Source organism: Parambassis ranga, unplaced genomic scaffold (assembly GCF_900634625.1).
Source record: "Parambassis ranga unplaced genomic scaffold, fParRan2.1 scaffold_27_arrow_ctg1, whole genome shotgun sequence".
In the NCBI taxonomy this organism is placed as follows: domain Eukaryota; kingdom Metazoa; phylum Chordata; class Actinopteri; family Ambassidae; genus Parambassis; species Parambassis ranga.
In genome coordinates, this window is record NW_021144800.1 from 333,418 (window position 1) to 349,502 (window position 16,085).

The window sequence follows — 16,085 nt, forward strand, 5'->3', positions numbered from 1 at the left end:
TGCCCCATGTTATGGTCATTCCTAGATCGGACTCACAACCTATGAGATTTGAGGAATTGGAGCTTTACCTTATTAGGGAATAAACACTAATAGTCTATTCGCTGTATGACCCAGGGTCTGCAGGGGGGATAGTAGATGCCCCTGTGGGCCGGCAGGCAGGAACACCCATGGGGTATATCAATGTGTGAATTCCATGTCCAGTTGTTGTTGTGTTGCTCGTTGTTGCTGTGTGGTTGTTTGTTTTTGTTGGTTGTCCTGTTCTTGTGTTGTTCTTGTTTGGTTCTTTGTGGTCAACAACCCAGAGCTCTGCGACTCAGAATCTGCCTCATTGTTCAATAAATTGTAATCTTGAGACCAGAATTTATCCGCTCCTTCCTCACAAACCAACTCGGGAAGGGATCAGAAGAAACAAGGGGAATTGACCGTTTTTGACCTCCCCATTTTTTCCAGAGTTTCTCACTAATATTGCTTTATTCTTTACAGACCAGACTGGAGCTCTGCCAAGCAATTACTGGGAGATTTCAATTTCCTTAGGCATCTGACAGACTATGACAAGGATAATAGCAAACCTCAGATCCTGCTGAAGCTGCAAAAATACATCAACAACTCTGAGTTCCTACCTGAGAAGGTCTGTTTGAATTTCATGTCCAACATTCGGACATGATCTATCGGATCTATCAACAGAACTTCTCTTATCTTTTCTTTTACTTAAAGTAAAAAAGATTAGAGTTCAGACACTTGGGCAGTTTTGTAGTAAATGTCATAATGTCAGTATTGGAATGGCAATGTAATTTACATCCTTTATCCACTGTACCGTAGGCTATGTAGATTTAATGATATATATTCTGAAAAAATAGATGGAATTTGACACAGTTTGTTTCAGTGTGCTGGGTGTAATACTTTATCATGTGCTGCTTTTAGGTGGAGAAGGCGTCCAAAGCTTGCGGGTCGTTGTGCATGTGGGTCATAGCTATGGATCTTTACTCCAAAGAAAGAGAAAACGTGGTTAAAGCACAGGTCAGTCATAAAGAGTGCAGTTTATTATTACTGATACACATGCACATTTGCAATATTTCTTCACAGTCTTTCTGCTGTCTGTTCCTTTGTCACTTTGGCTATTCATCTGCCATGCACCGCTCTGTGTGACTGGTCTGCATACTCTTCTCCCGCTACCCTTACCTACGCAGGCAGAGCTGGATACAACCAAGAAAACACTAAGGGAAAAGCAACAACAACTTAAGGAGGTGGAGGATCCGATGAAGGACCTACAAAATGGCTCTGACACAGGCTCGACTGGACAGAGCAGGGAAACTGACTTCTGCTCTGGGGGACAGCAGATACGCTGGGAAAAAAATGTTGCAAATCTTGAGCAGGACATCAACAGTGTTGTGGGAAATGTATGCATTGCAGCTGCCTGCATTGCCTACTATGGAGCCTTCACTTCCCACCATAGACAGCTGGTAGGTACAGTGTGATGGGATGGTTTAAAACCTTTAGGGCCTCTGTGATAAAGTGTGCAGCTGGTATGGCCAATGTGAGCCTGGTCTAGAGTTTTTTTTTAGAAACATATTGTGAAAAACCAGTAACAGGTAATACCATATACCCTGTGTACTCTTGTTCCCCAGTGGATTAAGCAGTGTCAGAAGCTAAACATACCCATCAGTTCCCCCTTCAGCCTGATCGACTTTCTGAGTGATCCATATGACATCCTCCAGTGGAACACTGAAGGGTTGCCCTGTGACACTGTATCTACAGAGAATGGAATCCTGGTAACCAAAGACCGTCGCTGGCCTCTTATGATCGACCCACAGGATCAGGTGGCGTAAATTAATTCAGAGGACATATGTATTCTATGAAAATAGAACCTCCTTTCAGACACAGTCAGAGACAAAGTCACAGACTGGCCTCCGCCCCAGCATACCTAACGCAACAATACCAAGCTTCCCTTCATACAGTAGAAAGGACACCAACCAGCTCGTTCAGCATTGCAAATTTGCACTAAATTAAGATATTTTCACTGCTTCTTTATTGTGTTTCCATGTCTGATCATGTTTCCTTGAATGCTGTAGGTAATACACTTGGCATCAGCAAGTGTGCACCAGAGACAGTTAGGTCACTATGGAGTCTTGGAATTCACATTCAACAAACCTTTGCTCACAAAATCCCAAACGGCTATGAACTATAATAGGTATTTATGTGCTTTCCAAGAAGCACACATTTGGAATAAAAACAGTATCGCACACAAGAACCTTTGTGAATCCTTCTGCCATTGAAGCTACATATTGGGCAGTATAATGAACGCCTGGCATCAAACCATGTTTCTGCAGACATTAAATCACCTGCCAGCTACACCTGTGTGCAATGCCCTTTTGTTCAACACCAGCCAGGAGAGCAGAAGGACCCTGTGAATGCAAGGGTTTACTCCAGTGTTTATTCAAACCAGGGGTTGCATGGTGACTGTAACGGCAGAATAAGTCTGAGGAGCGTTTTTGTTAGACAGAAAAAACAAAGGCACTGATGATGCAGAGTGACATGACAGTTAAATCTTCATAAATTAATGAGTGTTTCATTAGAATTGTAGTGTGTGTGATCCTGGCTTCGATTGATGTAAAATGTGTCTTTTGGCATGTACATTTTTTTCTGTTTTCCAGAAATGTATTAAAGTTACAATCATCAATTTCACTGTGACTGAGTCTGGCCTGGAGGACCAACTGCTCAGGTAGACACAAGACAGATATTGAATTCTAACCAAACTTTAAGACTCACATTCACAACTTTACCCTTTTCCTTCTCTTTTCCCCCCTTTCTTCTCCTTTCTCTACCTCCAAAACCCTTGAAAATTACAATTACCCTGCAACTTGTTTCTCTCTTTAAAGTGATGTGGTGCATCTTGAGAGTCCACATCTTGAGGAACAGAGCAATAAGCTGATTGTTCGCATCAACGCTGACCGCAATCAGCTGAAAGATATCGAGGACCGCATTGTTGAGCTTCTCTCTAACTCTAAGGGGAATATACTTGACAATGAGGAGCTCGTTCAGACTCTCCAGGAGTCAAAGGTGGGGATCTGGCAGAGATCATACCTGTCATCATTTTCAACTTTCTGATCGTTTTCCTAATTGTAATTGAAACTTTTTGTTGTTCTTGTTCTAGTTGTCGTGCTCCTCTTTCACTTCTTTTGTCTGTTTTTTCTCCACTATCTCCAGGTGACATCAGAGGCCATAAAGCATCACCTGAAGGAGGCAGAGGGGGACTCCTTCCTTGTGTATCTTGGGGAGTCCATACAGGCGTGGAGTGGCTTCCCCAGGATACAGTCGGAAGTAGAGCTTGCGGTTGATGATTTGGTCTCAGTTCTAGAATGATTGCTGCTGGGAGTTTGAGCAGACAGCTGTTTACAGGGTCTAAGTTGGAATAAAGATTAATCCTGTAAATGACTCCAGCAAAAGACTTTGACTCCAGCGATCTGAGTTCAAATCTCAGTGGAACCTTTAGTTTAGTTTGGACAGTAATACTGGTGTCCTTTCTACTTTCTCTAAAAATTCAGGGCTCATTTTGTAGATTTCCAGTCAGCATGTTGTAACTGAATAACTATCAGAGTGTATCAGAAGGAGAAGTTACATAAAGATATAATTTAAATCTCTCTCCTAAATGACACCTTAATCTGGGATTAATAATGAGTATAAAAGTAGCTGAAGACATAATTTATTAAAGTATTATAACACATACCTCCTTTATAGGGCTGTCTTGATAACTGCCTCTCATTTCCACCTGTTGTCTGTTCCATTTGCACAACAGTAGCTGAAACTGATTCACAATCAGTGTTGATCCTAACTGGACAGGCTGGTTTCACACAAGTGTGGCTGACTTTTTGGGGCAATATTATAACAAATACTTATGAGACATTATATAAAAAGAAAGGTCAGTGCATCATGACTTCAGCTCCATTCAAAGCTTTAGGAGGCTTCATGGCCTCCATCACTCCATAAGACTGTTCCATCTGTTCTGCATCTCTGATATGTGCTGGGACGTGGTGGCTTGGATGTTTCAGTGCAGCTCATCTAGTAATAATGAGTAACACATATATGAACATCAAGCTAATCATGTCATGCTAAACTGAGTCCTTGGAAGAGCAGAAGCTGTGAACAGACCTCATGGAGCAATGGTAGCACGTCTGAGTCCAGATCAGAAGGTTGCATGTTCAAATCATGTCAGGGTCACTGGTTTTATGTAATTTAGTCCTCTTTCTGTTCACACCAGGTCCACTAGAGCTCTCAGACTCCTCCACTGCACTGAAGTCTGGGTAGTTTTCACTTGAAGCAGAATGTCGGCTTTCTCCTGTGTTTTCTGGTTAAATTACTGCACATTCAGGGAAAATAGAGTTAGGGTTAAATAGAGCAAAAAATCCTGAGTCATCGATCTGCATTCGTTTAGAGGGCCGCAAGGGAGCAAGTGTGAAAACACCCTAAATTTTAATCTTAAGTGGGACCAACACTCCCCCGAGTAGCTTCTTCAGTTCTGCAGTGACAATGTTCTTCCTCAGCCAGTTGTTGTCTTTGTCTTGTTGTCTGTGGGTCTTTGATGACAGCCCAGCTGGGATAGCCACAGGTTTGCAGGGCCTTCCTGATGTGATGTTGCTCCTTCTTCTTCTCCTCTGAGCTGGTCGGTACAGTTTGAGCTCTGTGCTGCAGCCATTGCGACAGCCATCGCACCTCAGAGTGATCCAGCAGTGCCTCATGTTCAGCAGCATACAGTGAGCAGCTTTAATCTCTGGATTGACAGACTTTAGCTATGCAATAACTTGCAGAACAGGGAGTCTTCCAAAATATCTCCTTTCCAGGGATAGCACACCAAAACTATCAACTGAGCAGCACTGGAGATGCTCTGCTCTGTCGATTCATCCAACTGAAAGGAACATTTCTTACATGATCGCAGTCTATCCAGCAGCTGTGCCTGAATGTCAGCTGAGAGATCTTCTGTTCTCCTTTTCAGTTTATTAGCTGCCTCTGTGCCAAGCAAAATCTCACACCAGTCAGATCTCTGTCCACCTGTACAGTCACAAAGCCGGGGGCAGCGACGCTGTTTTCCAGGATGTCTGAGTGCAGTCCTTTTTTTCTAGCTCTCAGGATGGGAGCTGTATCCACCCTGAAGGAAGGCGCCACAGGAAGTTAAAAGGCACTTTGACTCTGGTGGGACTTGAACCCACAACCTTTGAATCACTTCTCCTGTGTTTAACTAGAAGTCCAATGCGCTATCCATTGTGCCACAGAGCCACAAAGAAGTCTGTTTTTTGTCCTCGAATGAAAGGCAGAAATCCGGAATAAGCAGCAGCATTCCAGAATAGTCATCAGTATTCCGGAATTATACGTAGAATTCAGGAGTAACAGTCAGTATTCTGGCAAGTCAGCAGTCCAGAAGGGAAGCTAACATCAGCAGTGGCTCAGTGGTAGAGCAGGGTTGTGTGTCCTTTACCCACATTGCCTCCAGTGCTGGTCATTGTATGACACTGCTTGGCAGCAGCTTTAAGCAATTTCCCTTCTGGGATTATTAAAGTATTTTTTTAAAAAGTCAGCATAACAGAGGTTACAGCATCACTGATTTTCCCCTCAGGGAAGCTGCTTTTTTTTACTGCCACCCCTGGATATATGCAGTCCAGTGCAGTGCGGCATGCTCTGTTCTGTACAATGGAGAAACCAAACAACTACTCCAAACACTGGCCTTCAATGTTTGTCAAAGTTTGTCTTCAAACAAGATGCTTATGTTTAAGGCAAAAGCTGTGACAGAAACAAGTTCTTCTTCAAAGATACACAACTCCAACATCTTTGTGAAGTTTGTGGACGACACAACTGTGGTGGGTCTCATCTCCGGTGGAGATGAAACAAACTACAGGAATGAGGTGCACCTTCTGGCCGAGTGGTGCAGAGACCACAACCTCTCCCTGAATGTGGAGAAGACAAAGGAGATGGTTGTGGACTACAGGAGAGCACACAGTCAGCACACCCCTCTGACCATCGACGGGGTTCCTGGGTGTGCACATCACTGAGGACCTCTCCTGGACTAACAACACTGCATTCCTGACCAAGAAGGCACAGCAGCGCCTCTACTTCCTCCGCAAGCTCAAAAGAGCCAGAGCCCCTCCCTCCATCCTGTGCACCTTCTACAGAGGGGCTGTTGAGAGCATCCTGTCCAGCTGCATCACTGTGGTACAGAGCCTGCACCGCCACCTGCAGGAAGACGCTTCATCGCATAGTGAGAGCAGCTGAGAGGATCATCAGCGTCCCTCTCCCCTCCCTCCAAGACCTCTACGACAGCTGTCTCACCCGAAAGGCCCTCCGCATCACAGGAGACCCCACCCACCCTTCACACCGCTTCTTTAGTCTGCTGCCATCAGGAAAGAGACTGCGCAGGCGGGGCCAGGACCAGCAGACTGAGGGACAGCTTCATCCACCAGGCTGTCAGGAAGCTGAACTCTCTGCCTGCTGTGCCCCACTCTCTCCCCCTTCCCTCTACAAAAGTTTTTTTGTACCAGGCTGTAAACATGTTCATTTCTGCTGTGAAGTTGGACATTTTAACATGGGAGTCTATGGGTAATAACACGCGTGAATTACAATTTTTCACACATGTCGTAAACATTCCAATTTAAGACTAGTGGTTAAGACCTTCAAAACTCAGTGTGTAACATTGTTGGTAAAAACTGTTTGCTTTGGCATGTTTGTAGAGAAGATTGAAGCAAGGCGTCTGGACTTGTAGAGTTTTCCTGAAGAGGTTTCGCTGCTCATCCAAGCAGCTTCATCAGTTGTTGATCTGTTGGTGGGGAAACATGGTTTATATGTGGTTGCAGACCTCAGTGGGTGGTCTGGATAAAACTCACAAACAATAGCACTAAATGTTTCCATAGTTACCTGTGATGATCTGGCTGCCTGTGCCAGGTGTGTCTAACGACTGGCTAACGACTATGAGACTGCTGGTAGACAGCCCATTGTTCTTGCTGTTAGCATGTGACTTGGAGTGAAACTTCCTGGGAATGGATGAAATAACTGCTTTGTATGTGGTAAAAAGATGAGGCCACCACCTCGAGAAGGTTTTACCAGCTTAACATAGATGGCTTCCTTGACTTCCTCTCTGTCTAAAATGTGAACATTGTTGTCCTCAAAGGAGTGTCCTTTGTCTTTGAGGTGGAGGTGAACAGCTGAGTCTTGTCCTGAGGAGGTGGCTCTCCTGTGCTGAGCCATTCTTCTGTGGAGTGGTTGTTTAGTTTCTCCAATGTACAGATCAGAGCATTCCTCACTGCACTGGACTGCATATATGATATTGCTGTGTTTCTCCCTGGGAGTTTTATCCTTTGGGTGTACCAGTTTCTGTCTCAGGATTGTCCTCCAGTGGAGACTGCAACCTTAACACAGCGCCTTGGACGAAAAGCAGACTTGCAGAATGAAAGGCAGCATTTCAGAATGAAAAGCATTCCAGAATGAAATTCAAATTTCCGGAATGAAAGGCAGTAATCCAGATTAAGTGGCAGCATTCCAGAATAGACATCAGTATTCCGGAATGACAGGCAGAATTCCCGATTAACACTCTGTATAGTGGAACAGAAGTCAGCAAGACATCATTCTGGAATGAAAAGCATCCCAGAATGGAAGAAAGCATTCCCAAATGAAAGGCAGAAATCTAGAATGAGAGCATCCTGGAATAGACATCCATCCACCCACTCCAGAATGATAGGCAGGATTCCGGAATGGTAGACAAAAGTCTTGGATTAAACCCCTAACCTGACAGCGGCCTGTGATGTCATGGAAGCGTGTGTTCCAAAATGGAAGGCAACATTCCAGGACAAAAGTCAGCATAACAGAATGAAAAGATTTGCGGAATGAAAGACACCATTCCAGAATGAAAATCAGTCCATAATGAAAGACAAAATTTTGGAATGAAATGCAGAAATCCAGAATAAACAGTAGCATTCCAATATAGACATCAGTATTCCGGAATGATAGGCAGAATTCCTGAATAACATCATAACATCATTTAATCAATAGGGCTCGACCGATTAGCTCGATCCCCATACGGCCAATCTGTGTTTTCATTGTTGAAGCGTGGACATGCCTGTTTCACTTACTGTGTGCTGGTTGGTACATTGGACTCAAGGATTGGTTTTTGAAGACACTCCTCCAAGTGGTGTCTTCAGTTCTGCTACTATTCTGGTTGGGAATCTGAGTTTTATGTGTTCAGGATTTCTGTGGGTGGATCTTGCAGGAAATCAGACTTTTAATCTGAGGGCCCAGGGTTCAAGTCCCTGTTCAACACTATATATTCCTAACCAGAAATCTTTGTACATATCTTTACCAATGTCAAACTAAGAAAAACATGTGCTTTGTGTTGTTCTTCCACCAACTGAAACATGAAAAGCAAGAAGTCACATGTGGCTCGTTGGTCTAGGGCAGACCTGGGCAAAGTACGGCCCGCGGGCCACATCCGGCCCGCTTGCGTCTTAATAATAACAATCTCTAAGGTTTCAGTAGGGCTCTTGCACCATTCGGTGCTCGGGCCCTAATTATAGTGCAAAGTCTCCTTATCGATACGTGTGTGGAGAGGAAAGCAAAAGATCAGCTGGCTCTGTGACTTTCTCGGGAGAAAACAAACAAAAAAACTCGACAAAAGTGATAATACTGAAGCAGCCTGGAGGTAGATGTCAGTTAAGAGGGCTGTGACATGGAGCGGATTGTCCCACGGATAGCATCAGGTGTTGCCAGCTCTTCTTGGTAACTCTGCTGTCTAACTAAATACATTTGGGACCCATTCCTAAAAGCGCTGCCTCTAACCCCACCCAGTTTTTTTTAGTGCGTTTCATCTTCTGATCCAGCGGCCTCTCTTCTTGCGTTTTCCCCCCTTTTCGGATGTGGTCCTCACGACGGGGTCTAGGACGTCGATGCACATTCAAACTTTGTACTTAATAAATATTTCTCATTCAGTTCGCTGAGTCTCTCATGATTGAACTGTTACTGAGATCCATCCTGTCCAACAGACAGGCAGCAGCTCAGAGGACAGATGCTCCACAGACAGGTGCAGCTTCCTGACAGCTTCCACTTGTGTGTGTGTGGCTACAACCAACCTGAAGACATAGATGACATAGATAAATGGTCAAATATGCACTGTGTGTTCAATATAGGGAGAGGAACTTCTCCATTTTTCTGTTATGTTCACGTAAATTTCAGAGGGAAATACTGTTACTCTACCCAATATTTGTATAACTTTAAAGTTACTTTTAAGCGTAAGTTAAAACAAATATTAAAATATCAGGTTACACTAGTGGGTCAGTCTCTGAGCAGTGTGTAATATGAGTTGTTATATCCCCTAAAATAGTAATCTTTCCCTCTTAATTTATCACATTTCATTCATATTCAGCATCCTTTTGTAGCACATATATCTTCACACACTGCCACTGTACACACTTACAGTTAAAGAAAAGCTGGAACTTTATTCATAAATAAGTTTTTAATGTCTTTTCACATAAGGCACTTCCTCATGTTACTCAGACTTTTCCTAGTAGCTCATCTACAGGGAAATGAAACAGCGCCATCTCAAGTCCAACAGGAGTAGTAAGAGTAAAATAAAAATAAAACAGGTTAGAAATTCTAAACGTTAATAAACATTCAAGTAAAATCCAGGCAAGTGAAGACTGATAGTCATATATAATACAACTAAAACTGTGTGCAGTAAAATCTTGTCTACTATAAATCCAATATGGGTATAACTACAAGACAGTGCGTTAGATTGTCTGATCTCAGAGGGAGGAGTTGTACAGTTTGATGGCCACAGAAAGGAATGACCTCCAGTGGCACTCAGTGGTGCATTTAGGAGGGATCAGTCTGGCTACTGAAAGTACTCCTGTTCCTCAGCAGCACGTGGTTCAGGAGTACTTTCAGTGCCAGACTGATCCCTCCTAAATGCAAATATATATAATAATGTTACCTCCATTAAAGTGCTGATGCTTAATGACATCCTGTCTATTTACCTGCAAACAATATATATCTTAAAGAGGAGTCTTCACAGTGCAAAATGTTTGAGTTTGGCTCACGTCCTATGAAGTGGCCGTTTCACCACAACCGGCCACGTAGTAAGCGTAGGTGAGACTTTCTGATGCGTGTCCAGCTGAAGTGACTACAAAGTCCTGCAGGTCCGAGAACAACGTTTATTTTAATTCAACATTCCAGAGAATGAACCCAATCCACTATTGGGTTTATGTGATGCAGACAGGAGGAAGGCCACTGTCGTCACCTCCAGCGTCTCTCACCCACCCTCCTTCCTCACCAGCTTTTTGACCAATCTGTCTGTCAGGACTGACAGGTAACTGCAGCAGCCCCACAGGGGTAATGGTTGCATCTTCATCCCCCTCAGTGGTGCAGACAGGAGCGGGGCCACTTTTTTCCCTGTCGTCACCTCCAGCGTCTCTCACCCACCCTCCTTCCTCACCAGCTTTTTGACCAATCTGTCTGTCAGGACTGACAGGTAACTGCAGTGGCACCACAGGGGTAATGGTTGCATCTTCATCCTCCTCAGTGGTGCAGACAGGAGCGGGGCCACGAATACGCGCAGACTTGGCTCTTAAACGTGTTTTGAGCGTATCTTCCTTTGACTGAAATATCAAGCATGTGAGAGAGAAGACATTAGAAGAAGGTGGTTAGTACACACACACACACACACTACCTTGCGTCTCTCATCAGCGAGCCTCATCTTCTCATCAATCTGTTCTCTGGTGCAGGGAGCTTTTTTGCCCCTCAGAGACTTAAGTCTGGCAGGGTACCTTCGCCGGAACCCTTCACTGTCATCCAGCTGACACACACACACACACAATGTTACATATTTTATCATAGCATATTGATATTGTGAATGAAGCATGCTAACCAGGTGCCCACCATGATGCTGTAGGCCTCTCCTGCGCCACTGCCGGCCTCTCTCTGCCCTTCTATGATGATTCCCTGCTGCATCAGTTCCTCCAGGATCTCTCTGGCCTTTGGACGGTTCTGTTCTGTGCCATTTTGCAGCAGCTGACCTGGAGCAGCAGACAGAACATAAACACATTTTAAGACACATGTTTTCTCTCTCCAGCCTGTGTGGAGCACATCCTCACTGTGCTGTGTTTCTTTGTTTCCCTCACTTTCTGTGACGCTCACTGATGTTAGAGGAGGAAGGTTACTGGGCACTGTGTCGGGTAAGTTGGGGATCTCTGTGTTCTCCATCACCACCCCGCTGTCCGCAGTGCCCTTCGACACAGCAGAGTCCCTACGACCGCTGAGTTTACTTTTAGTTTCCTCCTGGCAGCACACACACACACACATTATCACAATTTGACAGCATCCTGAATCCCAGACGTGACGTTGTCATGGTGACATCATCATTGTGTTGACATATTGTCATGAATACAGTAACTCAGCAACAACAACGATACACTACAAAGAGATTGAAGTAAATTTTGCCAATTTTTGCTGGTGTAAATGTAGAACCAGAGAAAATCTGTCACGCTTTCATTTCAGAGGACAGGTATAATTTATATTTAACTAAATCTAACACTAAATTCATTTGTAGTTTTTTTAATTCAGGTTAGTCTACAAACATTTTAAGGTTTATTATTATGTCAATGCCCGTTTTATTTATATATCACATTTATAAGGGCATTGCCCACCAAAGTGCTTAACATTAAAATACATGAAATAAACTCAAACTAATAAAATACATAAAAGAGACAAACTGCAGTAAAATACAATAAAACAAAGATACAATCATGAAGCATAAAATCCCCAAGAGCTGCCAATACTCAGGCAAAGGCCAAGATTATTAAGTATTAAATTGTTTAATTCAACTTATCCTTTTGTTAGTGACATGTTTTAAAACATAAATATTAGCACTATGATGTGATCATTTTAAGGGCCATTTATTCACATTTATGTTCCATCCTGTAATTTGATTGACTGATTTTATTGATAGTGTTGTATGAGTTAGCAGAAGTTTCTCACTTAGAGTTGCTAGTTTTGGTTAATAATGAATGAGAATCAGCAGCTAAATCATTGGTAGGATACAGTACGTAAATCTCTGTAACACGTCTCCACACACCGAGCCTACCTCCTGCACCTCCGCGCCTACCAGCGGCTCAACCGCCGTGTGCGTCGAGCTTAGGCATCCCATCTTCACCTCACAGCAGCGGTATGAAGTGAGCCCATAAAAAGTCCTCAAACATGCAGTTTAATCAGATTTCTTTCTTCGTGTCTGTTAACCGTGCAGCCCAGCATTCCCTCACTACTCGGACTGTTGTTTGTCTCCATGGACCCGCCGCGTTGCTAAGGGCGCCGTTGCCACATTAAATCTGACCCCGGTTAAAGAGGCGACACCCAAAAGAAGCTCATGGTGTCACTGAGGGCACCACATGTCACACTAGAGGTCACATTGGTCCACCTTATCAGAGAGCCCTGCTTTTCTGTGTCCTGTCCCCCAGTCACAAAAACTGCTTTCCAATTTTAGTGCATTAAAAAAACCCTCCTAGCAGTAGGTGTCAAAGCTGCACCAGTGGCCTGTGCTAATGTAGGAGGGGGTGCAATCTGCAGATCTAAAACCAGACCTGCCAAATCATCAAATAATCGACTGAAGACAATCCGCCCAAAACTGCAGTGTAGTTCCTATAAACGGTGAGATCAGACTCTAGACCAATGAGCCATGTGTGACATCTCTTTTTTCATGTTTCAGTCAGTGGAAGAACAACACAATGTTCTTCTTAGTTTGACATTGGTAAAGTTATGAACAAAGATTTCTGGTTAGGAATATAAAGCCGCTGCATTGAAGTTCATGGCCCAGCTGAACCACTTCTCAAAGAAGCTTCTGTAAGTTTCCCAGAACAAAGGAGGAACTTCAATATTAATGAAAGATTCACATGTTTATGTGATGCTCAGGATCAACATGAGTGTTGTGTGTTTGTGTTTTTTAACCCTATAGGAGGGCAGCTTACACGTTCTGAAGACAGGAGCCCAGCGATGTGGGGGTTTCATCCAACTTAATTTGGTATATTGAAATGCAAAGGTTTATGTCCTGGAGGAATGTTATGCACCTTACTGTTTCTATTTCTGCTGCATTTATTGGATGGAAAAACTCAATTTAATTGAGTTCATCCAGTGAGTATAGGTTAAACAAATGAGTGATATTTAATCACAATAAATATACAGCAACGCAGTGATTAATGTGATTAAAATTGTAATCATGTGACGGCACTAGTTCAAACGTTTGAGTTCAAAGAACAGATGACCTACCAGTGGATGTCATGGTCATGGTTTTCTGCAGAAAGTCTCGTTCGTTTTCTAACATGGCAACCTTCTCCTTTAGAGTTTTCTGTCAACAGGCTCTTGTTCTGACTTTTGCAACCCTCACCTCTCATTAAAGCTGGTTTCCAATGATGTGTGTCTGGGTGCGTACACACTGCCCATAGTTACTGACGGAGCCACTGCGTCACACCCCAGCTGATACATGACCGCACCAGGTGACTGCTGCTATGACCTATGTTGGTTGTCAGCGTTCCTTCCATTCCATTACAGCAGCATGAAAACAAGGTCCTGAGCAGCATAACAATAGATAAAGTAGAAATAAAGACTATGTACAGAGCAACCATAAGACATGCAGATATACAGATGAGAAATGTACAGAGATGTATTATGTCCTGTTATGATATCATGAAAAACTCTGAGTATTACACTGTAGGTGAGGATGTTATTGCACTAAGAGAAAAAACACTGTACTGTTTCCCCATCAGTGTCACTGGGTGTAAACATGGTGATACAGTACAGAGGTTAGAGTACAGATGGACTGATGTTATACAGTCTGACCCCTGTCTGGACAAAAGTCTGTGGCTGAAGGAGACACCCAAGGTCCCCACTGTCTCATGTTTTTATATTTGACTCATTTTCACAGCACTTCATTAGTTTGTTATCATAATCAGCCACCATGTACAGGTGCATCTCCATAAATGAGAATATTGTGGAAAAGTTCAATATTATAAACTAATGATGTCACACTGTGATCAGATGATGAACTCAAAACACCTGCAAAGCAGACACAATCATGGGGAAGACTGCTGACTGGACAGATGTTGAATAAATAAAAAATAGTCAGCATGGTTATCCTCAGGAGCAATAATGGGAATATGACTCCCATCCATCACCCCTGCACACTGAGGGAACCCATCAAGACAGACAGTTATCAGGAGAGAAGGAGGAGGGTCTCAGGTTCCGAGGGCGACTCCAAACTGGCGTAGTAGTGTAGTAGTAGACCCACTAAAGGTTGTGGATAAACCACAGATAGAAGTTGGCTCATTTCATACCTGTATAAAACCTCAACCACGAAGGGACTCGAACCCTCAATCTTCTAATCCGAAGTCAGACGCCTTATCCATTAGGCCACGTGGTTTTTTTTTTTATCTTTTATTTATTAAAATATTCATTTAAAATATTTACAGAAAACAAAAAACAAAATACAATAATTCATTCGTGTCCTAAGAGGATACCTCAAAAAAAATATTTTCAGAAACAAAACTACACGATTTCATTCTCTATGTAAAATAAATTGTGCCCCTCCAAACTCTTTGCCCGAAGGCGTGCTCCCCTACCCACCAGTGCTCTTACATATTGTTTTAGTGTCAATGTGAAAAAATCCCAGGTGTTCAGTTTCCGGTTTTCCTTCAGTTTAGTGTTTCTTGTGATGTATATTGCATGCTTTGCGAATTGTCCAGTTAGGTTGATTATTGTATTGTTCTTGTAGTTGGATGTGTCCCCAAAGAGGAGGAACAGTCTCCACTCTTCCTCCTCCTCCCATGCCATGCCTGTTCCATCCTTGAGGAGGGCTCTCAGCCTCCTAAGAAAGGGGGTGAGCGCCGGACAGTCCAGGAACATGTGCTCTATGGTTTCCTCCGCTGCTCCGCAGATAGCACAGCCCCTGGCAAAGACCTCCTTGTTTATCTGATGCAGCACGATCCCAGGGTGTGTCTTTCTGTGTCTTTGTCTGAAGTCGGTGTTATAGACATTGCCAGGGGCTGTGCTCCTCCTTAGGGTGGCCCAGATACGTTCTCCCCGCAGGCCGGGGAAGGCCCTCCCCCACGCCCGGTCAGCTGCTGGGGCTCTCCGTCTACCGTGGACAAACATCTGGTAGAGGGCCTTCGTCGTGATGTCACTAAGGTTGGCTCCGGCCTGCGGGAGAGAGAACTCGCACACATTCCCGTTAGTTGGTGCTGGCTGCCTCTTCTGACCCAGCAGCTTAAGCCACCGCTGAGGGATGGAGGCAGCCAGCTTAGCACACACCTCCTGGATTGCACCTTTCCCGTGCCTCACCCCCTTCTTCCTCAGAATGGTCAGGATCTCCGCAGCATCGAGGCCACCGGCTTGGGTGACAACGTCCCCCAGCCTGACTAAACCAGCCCTCTCCATCACGGCGCAGACCACCTCCTTCCCTCCCCAGGTAATCTCTGGGTTATTGAAGAGGGGCTGCGCCCTCGCCTGGAGGACGTTGTCCACCCCAGCCTCCAGCAGAGGCCTCAACCCAGCCCACGCTGTCATGATCTCCTCCGCCAGAGGGTCGGTCACCCCCGCGCTCACGGAGGAGCGCCTCTGGCAGAGTGCCCAGAGGCCCAAAGGCGGCCCGAGATGCAGGTCCTGCATGAGAAAGTGTTTCCATATGAAACTGTTGCTGTCGGGTGTTATGATTTTTTTGACCAGTTTGACTCTTAGTGCGTGTTTTCTGCAGTCTAAGCTGACTGGCCTCAGGCCGCCTTTGTCCTCCGGCTGGATCATGACATCGTGGGCTACCTGGTTCATCTTTGACCCCCACAGGAAGCTGCCGATGACCTCGTTGATGTTCTTTTCCCGCTGCGGAGACAGGGGACAGACAGCCAGCACATGGTTCACCAAAGAGAGCACTAGTGAGTTTATGACAGTGACCTTCCCTTTTATCCCCATCCTTCTCTGTTTCCACATGTTTATTACCTTTTGCATTTTTCCCTGCACTCCCTCCCAGTTCTTTTCGTTTGCCTTCTCTTCGTTCTTCCCCATCCATACTCCCAGTATTT

At 44.4% G+C, this 16,085-nt stretch overlaps 2 non-coding genes across 2 annotated transcripts; both read right to left on the reverse strand.

The window, feature by feature from the left end:
• Positions 1-5,176: 5,176 nt before the first annotated feature.
• Positions 5,177-5,268, reverse strand: trnar-ucu (transfer RNA arginine (anticodon UCU)). The gene is given in 2 exon segments: positions 5,177-5,212; positions 5,232-5,268. It is a non-coding gene; the product is annotated as a tRNA-Arg (tRNA).
• A 9,093-nt stretch (positions 5,269-14,361) lies between these two features.
• trnar-ucg (transfer RNA arginine (anticodon UCG)) lies at positions 14,362-14,434 on the reverse strand. Its single transcript has one exon. It is a non-coding gene; the product is annotated as a tRNA-Arg (tRNA).
• Positions 14,435-16,085: the final 1,651 nt, after the last annotated feature.